This window comes from Diceros bicornis, chromosome 30, assembly GCF_020826845.1.
Source record: "Diceros bicornis minor isolate mBicDic1 chromosome 30, mDicBic1.mat.cur, whole genome shotgun sequence".
NCBI classification, from domain to species: domain Eukaryota; kingdom Metazoa; phylum Chordata; class Mammalia; order Perissodactyla; family Rhinocerotidae; genus Diceros; species Diceros bicornis.
In genome coordinates, this window is record NC_080769.1 from 11,363,117 (window position 1) to 11,381,820 (window position 18,704).

Consider the following 18,704-nt stretch of genomic DNA (forward strand, 5'->3'; position numbering starts at 1 on the left):
GGGTTACAAGAAAATAAAATGAATGGTCCCTGGACCAGCAGCAGCAGTACCTGTGAATCTGTTAGAAATGCCAATTCTGGGTCCCCAGTCCAGACTTACTGATGATAAAAGCTCCAGAAGTAATGACCAACAGTCTTTTAACAAGCTCTCCGGATAATTCTGGCATACACTTATGTTTGAGAACTGTTGCTCTAGAAAAATGCTCATCTATATCGTGAACCCAAGTGAATATTCAAACTTTTCCCTCTGCTTATTTCTCCCTATATCCTTCTTCTCTCTCCTCCTCTTCTTTCTACTCATGTAATCAACCCCAGTTTTATTGAGCAATTATTGTCTAACACATTGGGCAAGTCCTGAGAATGAAATAAAGAAGATATGGCTTTATTCCTTCAGAGTTATTCCACATCTTCAAACAATCAGAAATATAAGAATAAAATTACAAAATCTGTCTCATCTTTAGGGATGTTCTTCCCCCCATTGTCATAAGTGACAGATGATCAAAATCAAAGAAACAAACAAAAATCCCAGCTGAATGGGAGAAAGGATGAAATGCATTGGATCCTAAAAAGACAGAAAAAATAAGAATTTATTGTTCCTCAGAAGACAGATGCCTGTGAGATAACACTTGCCCCGGGCATCCTAACAGGTGTGTCCCTGTGCAAGTCGTGGTCCTCCCTCTTCTGAGGGATACAGAAGTGGCTATCAGAGGATCAATCATTTGGTTAATACTTAGCTTCAGACACTCTGAATTTAATCCAGTCTCCAGCACTTGCTTTGTGAATGGGGAAGCTTTGTGAATGGGGAAACTCTTTAACTATATGTGAAGCCCAGTATTCTTGTTTGTATATTGGGAACTACCCTAAAACTTTGTGGGCTTGTTGCAATGAGGAGAAATGGATGGGCTTAAAGCAGCCAGCACATTGCTCAGCATATAGGAACCTCATAGTCATGTTTTCTTTTCTTTTTTTTTTAATTGTGGTAACATGGGTTTATAAAATTATATAAATTTCAGGTATACAAGATTATATTTCAATTTCTGTATAGATTACATCATGTTCACCACTCAAAGACTAATTATAATCCGTAACCATACACATGTGCCTAATCACCTCTTTCTCCCTCCTCCCTCCCCCCATCCCCTCTGGTAACCGCCAATCCAATCTCTGTCTGGTGATTGTTGTTGTTTTTATCTTCTACTTATGAGTGAGATCATACAGTATTTTACTTACTCCTTCTACTTATTTTGCTTAGCATAATACCTTCAAGGTCCATCCATGTTGTCACAAATGGCCAGATTTCATCATTTTTTATGGCTGAGTAGAATTCCATTGTGTGTGTGTGTGTGTGTGTGTGTATGTATGTATGTATATATATATATACACACCACATCTTGTTCATCCATTTGTCCCTTGATGGGCACCGAGGTTGCGTCCAAGTCTTGACTATTGTGAATAATGCTGCAATGAACACAGGCGTGCATGTATCTTTACACATTCATGTTTTCATGTTCTTTGGATAAATACCCAACAGTGGAACAGCTGGATTGTATGGTAGTTCTATTCTTAATTTTTTGGGGAATCTACATGATGTTTTCTGTTGTGGTTTATTTTTCTGCCATGAACAATGATACCTATCATGTTTTTCCTCTAAGAGGGAACGGATTTTGGTGGGGCAAGTTGAGGAAAGAGGAAGGAACGAGAGTTCTCCTTGCCAAATAATTGCAAATTTCAGGGGTAGGTTTACGTGCTGAATTTCCCTCTGGGAATCTTGGTTATGTACAGGGGAAAGGAAGACAATATCAGTGATATCTATATTCATTTGGCATGGATATAAAGCAATTGAAATGCATGAAATAATAAAACAAAATAGATATATGAATCAATACAAGCAATGAAAACCTACAAGAGAAAAAAATTGTTTGATATAAAGTCTACAGCATGAGAAGTGCTTAAATATTTTTAAACCTACATTGGTGTTTATATTTATTATGGATTGTTGAAGCACAAAAAGTGTAGAGAATAATAATGAATGAATGGTCACTCACCCATTGACATTATCAAATTCACATTCTTTACCATCCTTTTTTAGATATTTTCATTGCAATAAATAATAGGTATGTTTGAAGCTCCCCACATCAAGTATTTGTATAATTTTGAATCTTTCCTTACCTGAGGGAACCTTTACACTAACTTGATATACATTACCCACCTGAACTATTTTTTTAAATTTGATATTATTCTTCCAAAAGCAATTGCATTGCTCTTTCTTTTTAAAAAGACATATAGAAGCATAATCAAACTCTGCATGTCATTTTATAGTTGGTTTTCACACAATATATTTTTATTAATGTTCGTGTATTCAGTTTCGCTCCATTTATTTTAAGTACCATAGAGTGTTCCACTATATTGTTATATCTCGATGTATTTCTACATTTTCTAGCTGAGATATATTATTATATTTAACATGTACGTGTATGTACACACATGGAAGCATACTTAAAAACATATATATATGTATTTATAGATATATATACAATATGAAACCATGCCTGTTGTTTGAAACCATCACACTGTTGTTACCTCTATGTAGGGAATGAGGGGAATGAAGGTGAGAAGGCTTTGGTACATACACTATTTTGTTACTTTATTAAAAAAAAGGCCTGAAGCTGCTATAGCAGAATGTCAGTATTTGTTGATTCTGGAAAGAGGTGGATAGTCTTATTTTAAAATTATTATTACTATATCTATGCTGTTCTCGTAATTTAAAATACTCAGTAGTTTTATAAAGATGAACAAGTGGACAAAGAAAGTAGTCTTCTCTGAATGTCTAGGTCTACGCTTCCTTCCCCAGAGTCCTCACAGCCAGGCAACAAAGATAACACAAAAGCCTTTCTGTACAAATATTTATGGGAAGATACGGTGAAGCTAACTAACATCTCTCCACTCCACCACCACAAAGATGCAAGTAAATGTCAGAGAATTTTATAACAGTCATCATGTTTGTGAAGGGGAGGATTTAAGCTCAAATGCTAGATGGTTCCTCCCATTACATAGAGAGAGTAGAAGACAAGCAGAATGAGAGTTGTGTGAGTATTGTTGCAAAGGCACAAAAGAACATGTCAAGATGATGACATACAGGCAGGGATCTCATGGAGGACTTAGTATTGATTGTCTTAGGAATGGATTCCCTTCACAGCCATGCAGGAATGAAAATGTCGAAACACCTCCCTTCCTGCCCAAAGCGTTGTCTAAGGGACTTTAGGTTACCTAACTGGCATCATTGTGGGACGATACTTGACATCTTCCCTGGATATTCAACTATGGAGAGAGAAGATCTGTCTCTGAGAAGGGCAGAGGGAATGAGTGAATCCCCAGGCTTCTAGGCAAGAGGGATCGTCTTCAGGAGGTGGCTCACATGTTGCTTCCTGACTAGGCAGGGCTGTTGAGTGAGGCGGAAACTCCCAGACTCTTTGCAGTCTCCGTATCCCTGGTGGTTCAATATCCAAAGCTCCTCATTAGACAAACACTTTTATTGTTTTTTGGATCCCAAGACAGTGTAAATCCTTAAAGACCAAGACTAGAGAAGGTAAAAATTCAAGATGGCTAATTCCCTGATTCTGCAAGGCCGGGTGTTTGCCATCCAGCTCCCTCCACCTGTTTCTTCTCACCTCATTTCACATACCTTGCACACATAGACGCACCATCCTTCTCTAATTGGATACCAGCCTTCGTTTTGGGGTACAATCAATGGGACCTCTATCTAATTAATGATATCAGGGAATCGAATTCTAACTGTAAGTGTGAATATATAGTTTATATATTTTGGTATAAAAATATATTTATAAACAGAGCTAAGCTATTGTAAAATGCAAACACTCAGTGATGATCCTTTTTAATAGTCACTGTTTCCTGAACCTTAATCTTCATTCTGTATATTTTATACTGCAGATTCTAATCTATGATCTGTAAACTATTCTGACTGTGATCAATATAGACGGACTCCATAATTTTATAAATATCGTTTTCAATTTCATCACAATAGTTTCAGTGTACATTTTTCCTTCCTATTAGGCGATTGTGGGTTGAAATGATGACACTTGAGGGGCCGGCCCAGTGGCCAAAGGGGTTAAGTGCGTGTGCTCTGCTGCGGCGGCCCGGGGTTAGCTGGTTCGGATACCGGGCACACACCGACGCACTGCTTGGCAAGCCTTGCTGTGGCAGTGTCCCATATAAAGTGCAGGAAGATGGCACCGATGTTAACCCAGGGCCAGTCTTCTTTAGCAAAAAAAAGAGGAGGATTGGCAGATGTTAGCACAGGGCTGATCTTCCTCACCAAAAGAAAAAAAAAAAAGAAATTATGGCACTTGATTTTTAATAGAGTTATGAGAAATTACAATGTCACTGCCAAAGCAATAGTATGCTGGTTCTTCCACACTTTCAGTAGAATGAGTGCGATTTCAACCATAACTTAATAGGTGAAGATTTAATGTTTAATCACAGGTTAATATTTAATATTTAATCACAAACTTTTCATCATTAAAGAATTTAATATGTTCATGCATTTATCAGTTTATTTTACCATGTATCAACTTTTTCTACATGAACTTTGCTTTTTGATTAATAAGGTTCTTGATATAGTATTTGAAACCAACATGCGACAAGATGACATTTGAATGTCACCCATTCGCTTCAACACGTTAAAATAGAAAAGATAGAAAAAGATATAGCTAGTCTCATAAAACAATAGAAAGCTTTCCACGTACTTCAAAAATAACTCAAACATAAAAGGTGAGTGGACTAAAGCCAAGGCTTCTATGGATTTACTTCTATAAGGAAGAAGTTATTCTTTCCAGGTAATGAGCATCCTGGAAGGTAAATGTCCTACAAGAGATTAGGTGGGTAAAGTCAAAGACAAAAATGGAGCTTCAGCATTTGAGAAATGTGGGTGAACACAAGAGTTGTGGACACTGCATGAGCCTATGAGTGTGAACTTGGAACAGATGAAAGTTTCAGAAGAGCCCCATAGAAGAACTGAACCAAGTTACCCGCTGGCATGGTGACTGGATTTGTGATATTCACAATATATCCAAGCAGCAGGAGTCAGGAAACTAAATTTAGGACTAGATTGGTAAGGGCACATATAAACCTGCTAGATAAGGAAGAGCGAACTTATAGGTGAAAAGAGAGAAAGAAAAAATCCTTTCCATCCAAATGGAATCTACAAATCAAATTATAAATAGGAAGAAAAATAATCATGTGACAAAGAATCACCACAATGAATATATAGAACATCAGGAGGCCAGCACGGATGATATGGAATGAACGATGGAAGGAATAGTAAAGAAGAGATCAGCCAGGTAGTGTCAGGCTGATTATACAAAAGCCTACTGAAAAAGGCAGATACAGGGTAGCCCATGTGTGGTGGAGTTTTTAAAATCTTGTCACAAGGATTTCTGTCTGTACAGTTTCATCATCAACATCTACAACAGGGTTTGATAATAATGTGCCTTCAATTAATCTTCATTGAATGAATGAATGAATAAATAAATGTGTGTATTAGAACTCAAATATAATTTAACACATTTAAAGAGTAAGAGTAAAATATATCATCATTTTCAATAGATGGAGAAAAAGCATTTAAATAAATGCAGCATCCTTCCATGATAATAAAAATAGTGGAGTAAGAACAGAAGAAACCACCGTAACTCAAAAAGGAGTATTTCAGACATAATCTACAGTAAATGAAATACTAAATGGTCAAATATTCAAAATATTCTCTTTAAAATCAAGAAGAATATAACAGATGCTAAATGACACTATTTCTTTCAAACAACATAGTGTAGATTTGAGTCATTGAGAAGAAATACACCTGTCACAATTAGTAGGTGAAATTAACATCTATATAGAGAATTCTAGAGAATCTATGGACAATTTATTAGAGAGAACAACAGAGTGTAGCAAATTTGCTGAAATCAAAATCCTATATAGGGCCGGCCCCGTGGCTTAGCGGTTAAGTGCGCGCACTCCGATGCTGGCGGCCTGGGTTCGGATCCCGGGTGCACTCCAACACACCGCTTCTCTGGCCATGCTGAGGCCACGTCCCACATACAGCAACTAGAAGGATGTGCAGGTATGACATACAACTATCTACTGGGGCTTTGGGGGGAAAATTAAATAAATAAAATCTTTAAAAAAAAATCCTATACAAACATCAATTGCATGTCTTTACAAAGAAAAATTTATTTAGAATGTGTGATTTGTAAAAGATAACTTTAACCAGATCATTGGATAAATACTTGGAAAAAATTCTAATAAAATATTTGAAAACACATAATGGAAAAATCTATGATATTTTACTGAAGGACAGTAAAGAAGACTTAAAAAATGCAGGTGCTGCTCTAATTTTGGATAGATATACACAATATTATAGAGATGTCAATTTTCCTCAAATAGTTTTATAAATGTAAGATAAATCCTGGGATTTTATTGTATTTGAGAAGCTGATTTTGAAATTTATAAGAAAGAGCAGTGGAGAAAGAATATTTGACTTGATGGCAAATAAGATCAAAGTGGATCATTTGCCTTACAAGATGTATTGTGGAGCAGTAGTAACTAAAATGGTATGGTTTTATAACAGATAGAAAAATAGTACCAGTAAAACCGTCATCTGTATGAAGATTTTTTTAGGACAGAGGAGGCATTGGACACTTTTTTTATGACAACGTGACATTGCAGAGAAAGGATGGTACCATTGAGGAAACAGTTCTGAAATTATTGTATCCATAACAGAAAAAATAAAATTTGATTTTATATTATATTTATATATTTGAGCATACTCAAAAATCATTCCAAAGTACCAAAGCTTTAAATGTAAAAGATAAAATAATGAAATGTTTTGAAAAGAATATAGGAAAATATTCCTATGATCTTGGAGAGTAATCATTCCTTAAATAAGATTAAGTAATTACACTACAAAATTAAAAGAGTGAAAAATTCAACCACTTGAAAATAAGATGATAATGGATTAATATCCTGAAAACATAATGAACTCCCACAACTCAAAAATAAAAAACAACAACAAAAAACATGATTAAAAATGGGGAAAAGACTTGCACAGACTTTCTCCAGAGAAGATATACAAATCGCCAATAAGCACCTGGAAACATACTTACCATCACTAATCATCAAGGAAATGCAAATCAAAACCACAGTGAGATACCAACTGATATGCATTAAGATGGCTGCTATATAAAAAAGTTAAAAATTGTTCTCAATGATTTGGAGAAATTGGCACCCTTGTGCACTGTTGGCAGGAACATAAAAGTGTGGCTGCTATTGAATCAATGTCGTGTTTCCTCAAACAATTAAAAATAGAATTATAATATAACCTAGTAATTCCACTTCTGGGTATACTCTCAAAATAAATGAAGCAAGGACTCGAACAGTAATTTGTACACCCATGGTTCGGAGCAGCATTATTCATGATAGTCACAGGGTGGAAGCAAACCCAGTGTCCATTGACTGATAAAGGGGTAAAGAAATCATGGTATATACATACAATGGAATATTATTCAGCCTTAAAAAGAAAAGTTTTAGTAGTATCCTTTTGAATATCGTGTCTACTCAGGCAAGTGAAACAAAAGAAAAAAATAAACAAATGGGACTATGGCAGGCTAAACAGCTTCTGCAAGGTGTAGGAATCCATGACAAAAGGAAAAGACAATCCACGAACTGGGAGAAAATATTTGTAAATCATATATCCAACAAGGCGTTAATTTCCAAAATATGTAAAAACCTCATACAAATCAACATAAAAAAAGCAAACAACCCAATCAAAAAATGGGAAGAGGATATGAATAGATATTTTTCCAAAGAAGATATACAGATGGCCAACAGGCACATGAACAGCTGTTCAACATCGCTAATTATTAGGGAAATGCAAATTAAAACTACAATGAGATATCACCTCACACCAGCAAAATGGCTGTAATTAACAAGACAAGAAATAATAAATGTTGAGAGGATGTGGAGAAAAGGGAACCCTCATACACTGCTGGTGATAATGTAAACGAGTGCAGCCAATACGGAAAACATTATGGAGATTTCTCAACAAACTGAGAATAGAAATACCATAAGATCCAGCTATCCCACTACTGGATATTTATCTCAAGAACATGAAACCAACAATTCAAAGAGATTTATGCATTCCTATGTTCATTGCAGCATTATTCACAATTGCCAAGACATAGAAGCAATCCAAGTGCACATCAATGGGAGAATGGATAAAGATGTGGTGTATATATGCAATGGAATACTACTCAGCCATAAAAAATACAAAGTCATGCCATTTGCAACAACATGGATGGACCTTGAAGGTATTATGCTAAGCAAAATAAGCCAGACAGAGAAAGACAAACGTCGTATGATTTCGCTTACACATGGAAGATAAAAAACCACATGGGTAAGGTAAACAGATTAGTGGTTACCAGAGGAGAAGTGGATGAGAGGAGGGAGAAAGGGGTAAAGGGTCACATGTGTATGGATTAAAAACTAGACTATTGGTGATGAACACGATGCAGTCTATACAGAAACCGATACATAACATTGCCACCTGAAATTTACACTATGTTATAAGCCAATATTACCTCAATAAAATAATTAAATAGAAAAAGAAAGGAAATTCTGATACATGCTACAACATGGGATGAACTGTGAAGGTATTCTGGTATGTGAAATAAGCCAGTCACAAAAGGAGAAATAATGTATGATTCTATTCATGTGGGGTTCCTAGAAGACTCAAATTCACAGTCGCAGAAATTAAAATGAGGTTGCCAGAGTCTGAGGGCTGGAAGGAATAGATTGTTCCTGTTTAGCAGGTGCAGATTTCAAGTTTGTGAGTTGACAAGTTTTATGTATGGATGGTGATAATTAACCACAATAAATGTGAATGTACTCAATGCACTGATCTGCACAATTTAAAAAGGTAAATGGTAAATTACATTTTTTCTTATTTTACCACAACTTTTAAAAATAAAAATAGTCAACCAATCAATAAGTCACCAAAACAAATGACTCAAGAATAAAAATTCAGAATTTTTCTCTCAATATAACAAGAAGAAATACGGAAGGACAAATAAACTTCCAATAAAGTGCTTTCAAATGTGGCCTAGACCACTGATCCATAATGACTTGATTTTATTATTCAGTGCAGGCATAAAAGGACTCCTATAACAACTTATATTAAAGACACAAGTCATTTGGATTTAGGGCCTATCCTAACAATTTTTTTTAACAACACAAATTTATTCTTTGACAGTTGTGGAAGTGAGAAGTCTGATGTCAGAATATTTCACTGGGCTAATATCAAGGAATTTCCAGGTCTGAGAAATTCTCATTCCTTGCTTTTCCAGCTTCTACTGGCCCACTAGCATTTCTGTCATGTGGCCCTTCCTCCATCTTCAAAGCACAGTACACCAATCTCTGCTCCCATCATCATATCATTCTTCTCCTCTTCTGCAGCCAAATATTCGTCTGCTATTTTTTTGAATTTCCAAGTGTTTTACTGAATGAGATAAGGAAGATCAAAGAGAACATATACCTTTTAATTTAATTTTTTAAAGATCAAAACCCAGCAAAAGTAAGTTATAATTTTTCAGATTTGGCAGAGTAGAGAAACTACCAAGAAAATCTGGGAAATACTGACTTTAATAATCAGAATGTTGGAAACTTCTTGGGGGAGAAGGAGAACATCTTTGGGTTTTTTTTGTTGTTGCTTTTTGTGTTTTTGTGAGGAAAATTAGCCACAAGCTAACACCCATTGCCAATCCTCCTCTTTTTGCTGAGGAAGATTGGCCCTGGGATACATCTGTGCCCACATTCCTCTACTTTATATGGGTCGCTGCCACAGCATGGCTTGACAAGTGGTGCGTCAGTCCCCGCCTGGGATCCGAACCTGTGAACCCTGGGCCACCCAAAGCGGAGTGTGCGAACTTAACCACTATGCCAGTGGGCCCGCCCCAGGAGAACATTATTGGAATAGAATATTGCAGATACTGTAGGTGTTGGTATTATGCTTTTTCCCCAGCTTAATTGAGATATAATTGACATATAACATTGTGTAAGTGTAAGGTATATAATGTGATGATTTGCTACATGTAAGAAATTTTCAAGTACTAAAGAAAGTATTGTTAACTACAATCACCATGCTGTATATTAGATCCCTAGAACTTATTCATCTTATAACTGAAAATTTGTACCCTTGGACCAACATCTCTCCATTTTCTCCACCCCTCACCTCCTGCAACCTTCATTCTGCTCTCTATTTCTATGAGTTTGACTATTTTAGATTCCATGTTTAAGTGAAGTCGTACAATACTTGTCTTCCTCTGACTTACGGGTATAATTGAGCACTACTGACTTTCAGTGACATTTTATTTTAACACAACACAATTTAAAATAACGATAATTTAATCAGAAGTCCCCCAAAGGGAAGCAAAATATACATTGAATCTATTGTGTGGAAATTGGAAACCAAGTGGTTATGAATTAGAAAGAGCGTTTATGAACTGGAAAAGGTGGTTATGTGATCTCTATTGATCATAGTCACAACTGATCACAGAGAATAGATCAGATTCTGTGGGTTAAAATATAGAGAACAGATCTTAAGGTACAGAAAACATTCAATGACTCTAAAAATGAAATACGTCTAAGTGTTTGAATTTTACATCTTAGCTATATTTATCACTAGATTATTTAAACCCAATGTATAAACTATGTTTTCACACTTAAAATTGGATTCGGGCTTCCTAATATCAATGAGATAGAGATGCCTTTGTAAGTTAAAGAAAGAGGCTAGAATTCATTAGCAAAGGAGTGTGTGTACATGTGTGCAAGATATGTGAAATAGAGGTGAACATAAACAGGTGGAGACAACTGGATGGTGTACACCTGGCCTCACAAGGTCAGGGATAAGCTATCATGAATCTCTCTCTTCTACTCTCTTGGTATTTAAGGATTTCCAGTGCCCATGGATCAGAATGACATTAAAAATATTTGTTTAACGAGGAGCTTTGGATATTGATCCTCCAGGGACATAAAGACCGTAAAGAGTCAGCCTCTTACAATCTCATTCAACAGCCCTTGTTTTGTCAGGAAGAAGCACACCTCAGGCTCCATCCAGGGATGATCTTTCTGGACCTGGAGCCCATTGCCTGACTTGGTCTCTGTGCCCTTCCTGAAGATATATCTTCTGTCTTCAATATCCAAGTGACATGTGAAGCATCATTCTACAGTGATGCCAGTCAGGTATCTTCAAGTTAGTTAATGCTTTGGTAATGAGGGCAGGTGTTTTACTATGAATTCATCTTTGAGAAGAAATGAGGAGGGCACATGCATGAAATGATCAGAACCAGGTGTCCCATGGGACTTCAGCCTAACTGTCTTCTTGTTGACAAGTTCCCATGTACCTTTGCACTAATACTCAGCCAGTTCTCAATCTGTTGGTCTCCTAATTTCTCTCAAAATTGGCAGAACTCATTTTCCTCCTGAGCAGAAATCTGCTCCTTCTCAAACATGATGACTGTTATAAACATTTCTGACATTTACTTGAACTTTTGTGGGATCATGTGGAAGGGGTTTGGTCAGCTTTTCAATTCATTCTGTTCCTGGTTCTTGATATACTGTTGTACAGAAATGATTTTGTGTTATCCCTGCTGGGCTATGAGGACGTTGGGGAGAAAGTGGAGACAGAGTGAGATGTAGCAGGCTGACTCCCTAGTACACTTGTTTCTCTTTATGAAATTACCATGTATTTTAAATAAAAACAGCAGAAATAGTACATTCAGGAAAAAAAAAAAACATAACCAACCTTCAACTCATTCCAGAATTAACAAATGCTGACATTTTGCTATATGAGCTTTAGGTCTTTTTTATAAAGTAGCAAAACAAAATGCGTGTAGAAGATACTTCTTTTGCATCCCCCTCAGTTCTTGATCTCTCCTTTCTAGAAAAAACATCATCTGGAATGTGATAGTATCCACCATGCATGACTTTATATTGTATGTGTATTCGTAAACATAGGATAAAAGACATTAACCATAATACTTATGAGTTTGGGAACAGAGAAATAAAACATGATGTAATAATATAGTGGAATACTCTCTGCTGATTAAAATTAATGATGCAGCACTAAATACATCAACATTAATCAAAAAATAAATTACATAAAATGTCAATTGTAAATGATATGTATAGCATGGTTCAGCTTATATAAAGCTTAAAGAATCTGAAACAATGCAGTTGTTTATGGAACAATAATACCAATTACAGTAAAAGTTGAAGGGGCACGACATATATGAAGTTCACGTAGTGGTTTCCCCTAGAGAAGAAAAAGAATCAAGATTGTTCAAATACATGTGGGTGTTTCACATGTACCTGTATTATTTATTGCAATAAAAACCCCCACAATGAGAATAGTGAAATGTATGAATTTGATAAATTTGACCGATAGGCACCAAGCTCTTCATTGTTACTCTGTACTTTTGTTTCACTTGAATAATCCATAGTAAAAATAAACATATCAATGTAGGATCATAAATATTTAAAATTTTCTCACGTGGTAGACTTTTTGTCACACAAAAATTATTTAATTCATTTTAATTGCTATATATTTCATCAGATGTTCATTTCAAATGAATATTGATATCATTGCTATTTCCTTCATTCCATTTCTGCATGATAAAGGTTCTCAGTTGGAGTTTCAGCTCAGAAATTCTTCCGTGAAATTTGCAGTTATCATCTAGGGATGTGCTCTCTTTCTATATTCTTTCCTCAACTTGCACTACCCCATTGCTTTCTTCTGAGGAGAGAAACATACCAGGAGCTGTTGTTGATGGCAGATAAAAAAATCTACAATAGGAAACGTCAGGACAAGGGTCCCATATACTGACTTCTGTGCTGGATGCTTTTCCTCCATTCATTTTCTCATCATTGCAACATCCCCATAAGTTTTTATGACTGTTCCCATTGTGCAAATGAGGACATCAGGCTTCTTAAAATTACAAGTAATGATTGCTCAAAAATAATTAAGGAATTTTCCTCATTCTCAAAGTCAGTGCTTGCTGGATTTAATTCAGTGTGTTTGAATACAAGTAAATATAAATGATAATGGCTGTCATGGCCACTTCTTTTTCCCCTCAAGAAGGAGGACCACTGCTTTACAGAGACAATTATTTTAGGACAGTTGATTATCTTATAAGTATCACATAAGTCAGTCTTATCTTGTAAGTCTGTGTTTTCCAAGGACAAAAAATTGAGGCTATTTTCATCTGTTTTCTCAGAATCCTACGCATTTCATTCTTTCTCTCATTTGTCTTTTTCTTTTTTTTGTTTAATGATATGTCACTTATCACCTTAGGGGGAGAAATTCCCTTAGGATGAGACAGAAACTCTCTTTTTCATAGTTTTCCAGCATATCTTAGAATCCATTGCTAGTGCAATTGAGTAGCATTTCCATGGGAGAGTCTTACTAACTTCAAGTTTATAGGCAGCATTTTCTAATCTTTGCTTAGGTACAGAGCATACACTTGGATGGATGCCATGCACCTGCCACACAGTACTTCATGGATAGAAGTGGACATACCTTGTAGAGAAGCGAAAAGATTTGGAGCATTGTTCAGGATGAAATATTTCAATTTTAAAGGGGAATTATCAAATCTGAGTGATGGTTTTGGAGTGCTAATTCTGTTCTATCCAGAGGCATTAACAGAGATTATTCAAGTGAGTCAGTTCCGCAGTCAGATGATCTGATCTCAGCCCTAGTCTCTGTCATGATCTATGCACTTTGTATCCAAGATGTAACCTCTTCTCTCCTGTTTCCCCCTAGATAAATGGAGTTAAAGTGTGATCTAACTCATCTGTAATTTCACAAGCCCTTCAAGTGATTCTGAGGAATGCCAAAGTTTGGGGACCATACTGTACACGGAGGTTTGCTAACTTCATTCTTATCTTTCTGTTTGTTTGAGGCAAGAAACATTTCTGAAGGAAATACCACGTCTTATTCTTCGTTTCAGTCTCAGCACTGGGCACAAAGTGGGAAACAGAGTTGGTAATCAATAAAAATAAGGTCAAGTAATCAAGTAGAGGGAAGAAGAATACTGACAGATGATGATGGAGTGATAAATTAGCAGAGGGAAAGTTTTGAATATTCTCTTGGCTTCATAATATAGAGTTTTCTTCCCCTTTATTTTAAGCACTTGTTCTCAAACTTTAGCAAATATCAAATTCATCTGGAGTGCTTGTTAAAACTTAGATTGCTGGTTGTCACCACAGAGTTCATCAGCAGTAAGTCTGGAGCAGTACCACAATTATTCATTTCTTTCTTTCTTTTTTTTTCTTTTGCTGAGGAAGACCGGCTCTGAGCTAACATCTATTGCCAATCCTTCTCCTTTTTTTATTCCCCAAAGCCCCAGTAGATAGCTGCATGTCACAGTTGCACATCCTTCTAGTTGCTGTATGTGGGACACAGCCTCAGCATGGCCGGAGAAGCGGTGCGTCAGTGCGCGGGATCCAAACCCGGCCCCCAGTAGTGGAGCGCTCACACTTAACCGCTAAGTCACGGGGCCAGCCCCAATTATTCATTTCTAACAAGTTCCCAGTTGAAGCTTCTGCTGCTTATCCAGGAACCATTCATTTTATTTCTTTTCATCTCATCTTTTCCATCAGACTCATCAATAACATGGAACCCAGAAATCACGCAGACGCTCCAGAATTCCTTCTCCTGGGATTGACAGATGATCCAGAAGTGCAGCCTCTCCTCTTCATTCTGTTCCTGTCGATGTACCTGGTCACCATCCTGGGAAACTTACTCATCGTCCTGACTGTTTTCTCTGACTCCCACCTCCACACACCCATGTACTTCATTGTTTCCCATCTGTCCTTTAGTGACATCTGTTTAAGCACAACCATGATCCCAAAGGTGCTCATGAATATCCAAGCACAGAATCAGAGCATCACTTATATAGGCTGCCTTATACAGATTTACTTTGACCTGGTTTTTGCTAGTTTGGAAAATTTTCGTCTTGCAGTAATGGCCTATGACTGCTATGTGGCCATTTGTTGCCCACTTGCACACGGTTATCATGATTTCCTGCTCCTGTGGACTGCTGATTCTCTTCTCTCCGTTCATTAGCATTGGGGATGTCCTCCTCCACAGTCTGATGGTGGTGCAGCTGACCTTCTGCACAAACCTGGAAATCTCTCTCTTCTTTTGTGAAGTTGTTGAGGTCATCAAGCTTGCGTGTTCTGATACCCTCATCAATAACACCCGACATATTTTGCAATTACTGTATTTGGTGGTATTCCTGTGTGTGGAATAATTTTCTCTTATACTCAAATTGTCTCCTCTGTTTTGAGAATGCCATCAGTGGGTGGAAAGTATAAAGGTTTTCCCATCTTTGGGTCTCACATCTCAGTTGTGTCCTTTTTCTATGGGATAGGTTTGGGGTGTACATTAGTTCTGCTCTTGCTAACTCTACCAGAAGCACTGCAGTGGCTACAATGAATACACTAGTGTCACTCAAATGCTGAACCCCTTTGTCTAATGCCTGAGGTACAGGGACGTGAAAACAGCCATGAGGAAACTCATCTGTAAGATACCACTGGTTTTTCAGTAGAGTGTTGTTGGATTTCCACATATTTGTGTATTTTCCAGGTATCCTTCTCTTATTGATTTCTAGCTTCATAATATTGTGGTCACAAAAGACACTTTGATTTCAATCTTTTTAAATTCATTGAGACTTGGTTTGTGGCCTAACATACAGTCTATCCTGGAGAATGTTCCACGTGCACTGGAGAAGATTGTATCTTCTGCTGTTGTTAAATGAAATGTTTATATATGTCTGCTAAGTTTTGTTCACTTATACTAGTTTCAAGTTCTCTATCTCTTTTTGATCAATACAGGGGTACTATCCATTGTAGAAAGGTTTGTATTGAAGTCTCCAAGTATTATTGTAGAAACAATATTTCTAACTTCACTTTTTTCATGTTTGCTTCATGTACTTTGAGGTTATGTTGTTTGGTGTATATATGTTTATAATTGTTATATCATCTTGACTATTGACATTTTTATCTGTTCTCTATCTACCAGTCTACCTATTTTCTATCTGTCCATTTTAACAGATTTGGCCTAAAATCTATATTTTCGGATATTAGCTCTCTTTTGGTAACTATTTGCCTGGAGTATAATTTCTATCCTTTAATATATAATCTATTTGCATTTGTGGATTTATAGTGAGTCTCTTGTAAACATCATATATTCACATCATGTTTCTTTTATCTCTCTTCCAATTTCTTCCTTTTGATTGGAACATTTTATTCACTTACCTCTAAAGTACCTCCTGATAAGGATATACTTAATTCTTCCATTTAAAAATTTATTTTCTGTGTGTCTAATACCTTTCTTTTTGTTGTTTGTTTTTCATATCCTCCATTACTGTTTTATTTTTTGTTGTGAACATTTTGGATTTTGTTCTCATTGCCTATTTGAATATATCCAGATAATTTTCTTCTGGTTACCACGGATATTAAATTTAACAATGTAGTTTGAATTCATACCACTTTTACTTCAACAGCATGCAAAACTCCTGCTTTTATATGGGTCAGTTCTTTCTTCTTTATGTTGCTACTGTCACAAATTAAATGTTTATACATTGTTGAGAATAGCATAGATTTAAATTTTTTTACACTTTTTAAAAGTCCAATAGGAAATAAATGTGGAGTTGTAAACAAAAAATAAAATACTGACACTTTTATTTGACTACACACTTATCTTTACCAGAAATCTTTATTTTTTTCATACGGCATTGAATTACTGTCTAGTGTTTTTTCATTTCAACCTGAGGGAATCCCTTAGAAATTTTCATAGAGGAGCTTAGTGTTAATGAACTCCTTCAGCTTTGTTTATTTGAGAATGTTTTATCTCTCCCTCATCAGATATAAAATTCTTGGTTGAGAATTTTTTTCTTTCAGCACTTTAAATATATTATCCCAGTATCCTCTTGCCTTCAGGGATCAGATGGGAAATACATTGTTAATCTTATTAAGGATGTCTTTTATGTGATGAATTGATTTCCTTTTAAGTTTTTGTACGTGATGGGTGCCTCTCAAGATTCTTCCTTTCCCTTTAGCTTTGTCAGTTTGATGATAATGTGTCTTAGCTTTACTGTCTTTGAGTTATTCTCCTTGGAGTTCATGGAGCGTCTTACTTTTGTAGGTTCATTACTTTCACCATATTAGGGAAATTTTTGACAATTATCCTTCAAATATCCTTTTAATCTCCTTCTTCTTCTCTTCTCCTTCTCGGACTCCCATAATGCATATATGTATTTTTCGTTTAGTGGTGTTGCATTGATCTCTAGGGTCTGCACAATTTTCTTCCTTGTTCTATGGGACAAGTTTTGGGGTGTACCTTAGTTCTGCAGCTACTCACTCCTTCAGAAAGAGTACAATATTCTCAGTGATGGACACGGTGGTCACCCCTATGTTGAGCCCCTTTATCTATAGTCTAAGGAACAAAGACATGACAGGGTCTTTGAGGAAATTCACCTCTAGAATATCATCTTTCCATTGATATGTCAATTGTTTTGGGCTTACCCTGCATGAATGTGACAGAGAGAAATACATCATGAGTGATCCAGAAAGCGTGACCAACTTTTTAAAATACATGTAACCAGAGATCAAATGGTTAAGGGTGAGAATTTTGGAATCAGACCAGCTGGGTTTGAATCCTACTTCTGCTAAACCACAGCCATGTGGCCTTTGACAATTTATTCCAACTCTCTAAGCTCAGTTTCCTCATCTATAAAATTGGCATAATTATATTAGTTTACATTTTGGGAATATTTGAGATACTTCAACTCTATCAGTGAGGATGCATGCCTTCAGCAAATAATGCAGTAATAATGCAAAAGTCTTGATGTCAATAGAGTCTAACAATAAAAACAATATCATCTTTCCTAACAATTGCTTGAGATACTGAATAGGTCCAGGCACAGAACCACAGGGCTGCATTTTATTCTACCATGTGTTGGCTTCTTCCTAAAGCTGTTCTCCTGATGGTCACCAATGTGTGCAGCACTGTAGGGACACTTCAGACACAATAATCAGAAATAGAAAACTGACTGCCTCTCCTTGGGTCTCTTTGCAATGCAGTCATAATCTTTACAAGGAGACATCCAGAAGCTGTTGTTTTTATCCTCAGCCTGAATTGGGACATGTGTCCTATATTAGTGTCCTGTTGTCATTGTAACACATTACTACAAACTTAGTAGCATAAAACAACACAAATGTATTCTCTGATAGTCTCAGAGGTCAGAAGTCTGAAAACTGCTACATTGGGCTGAAGTCAAAGTGTGGGTTCCTTCTGAAAGCTCTGAGGAGAGAATGAAATGCTGAGTTATTGTTTGATGGGTACAGAGTTTCTATTTGGGATGATGAAAAAGTTCAGGAAATGGATAGAGGTGATGATCACACAACATTGTGAATGTTCTTAATGCTATGGAACTGCTCACTTAAAATGGTTGAAATGGTAAATTTTATGTTATATATATTTTACCACAACAAAATAAAATCTCTCAAAAAAAGGAATTAAAATTTATAAATAATATCTTGCTTTCTAGATCAAAAACAAACAAAAATCGTTTCAATGTA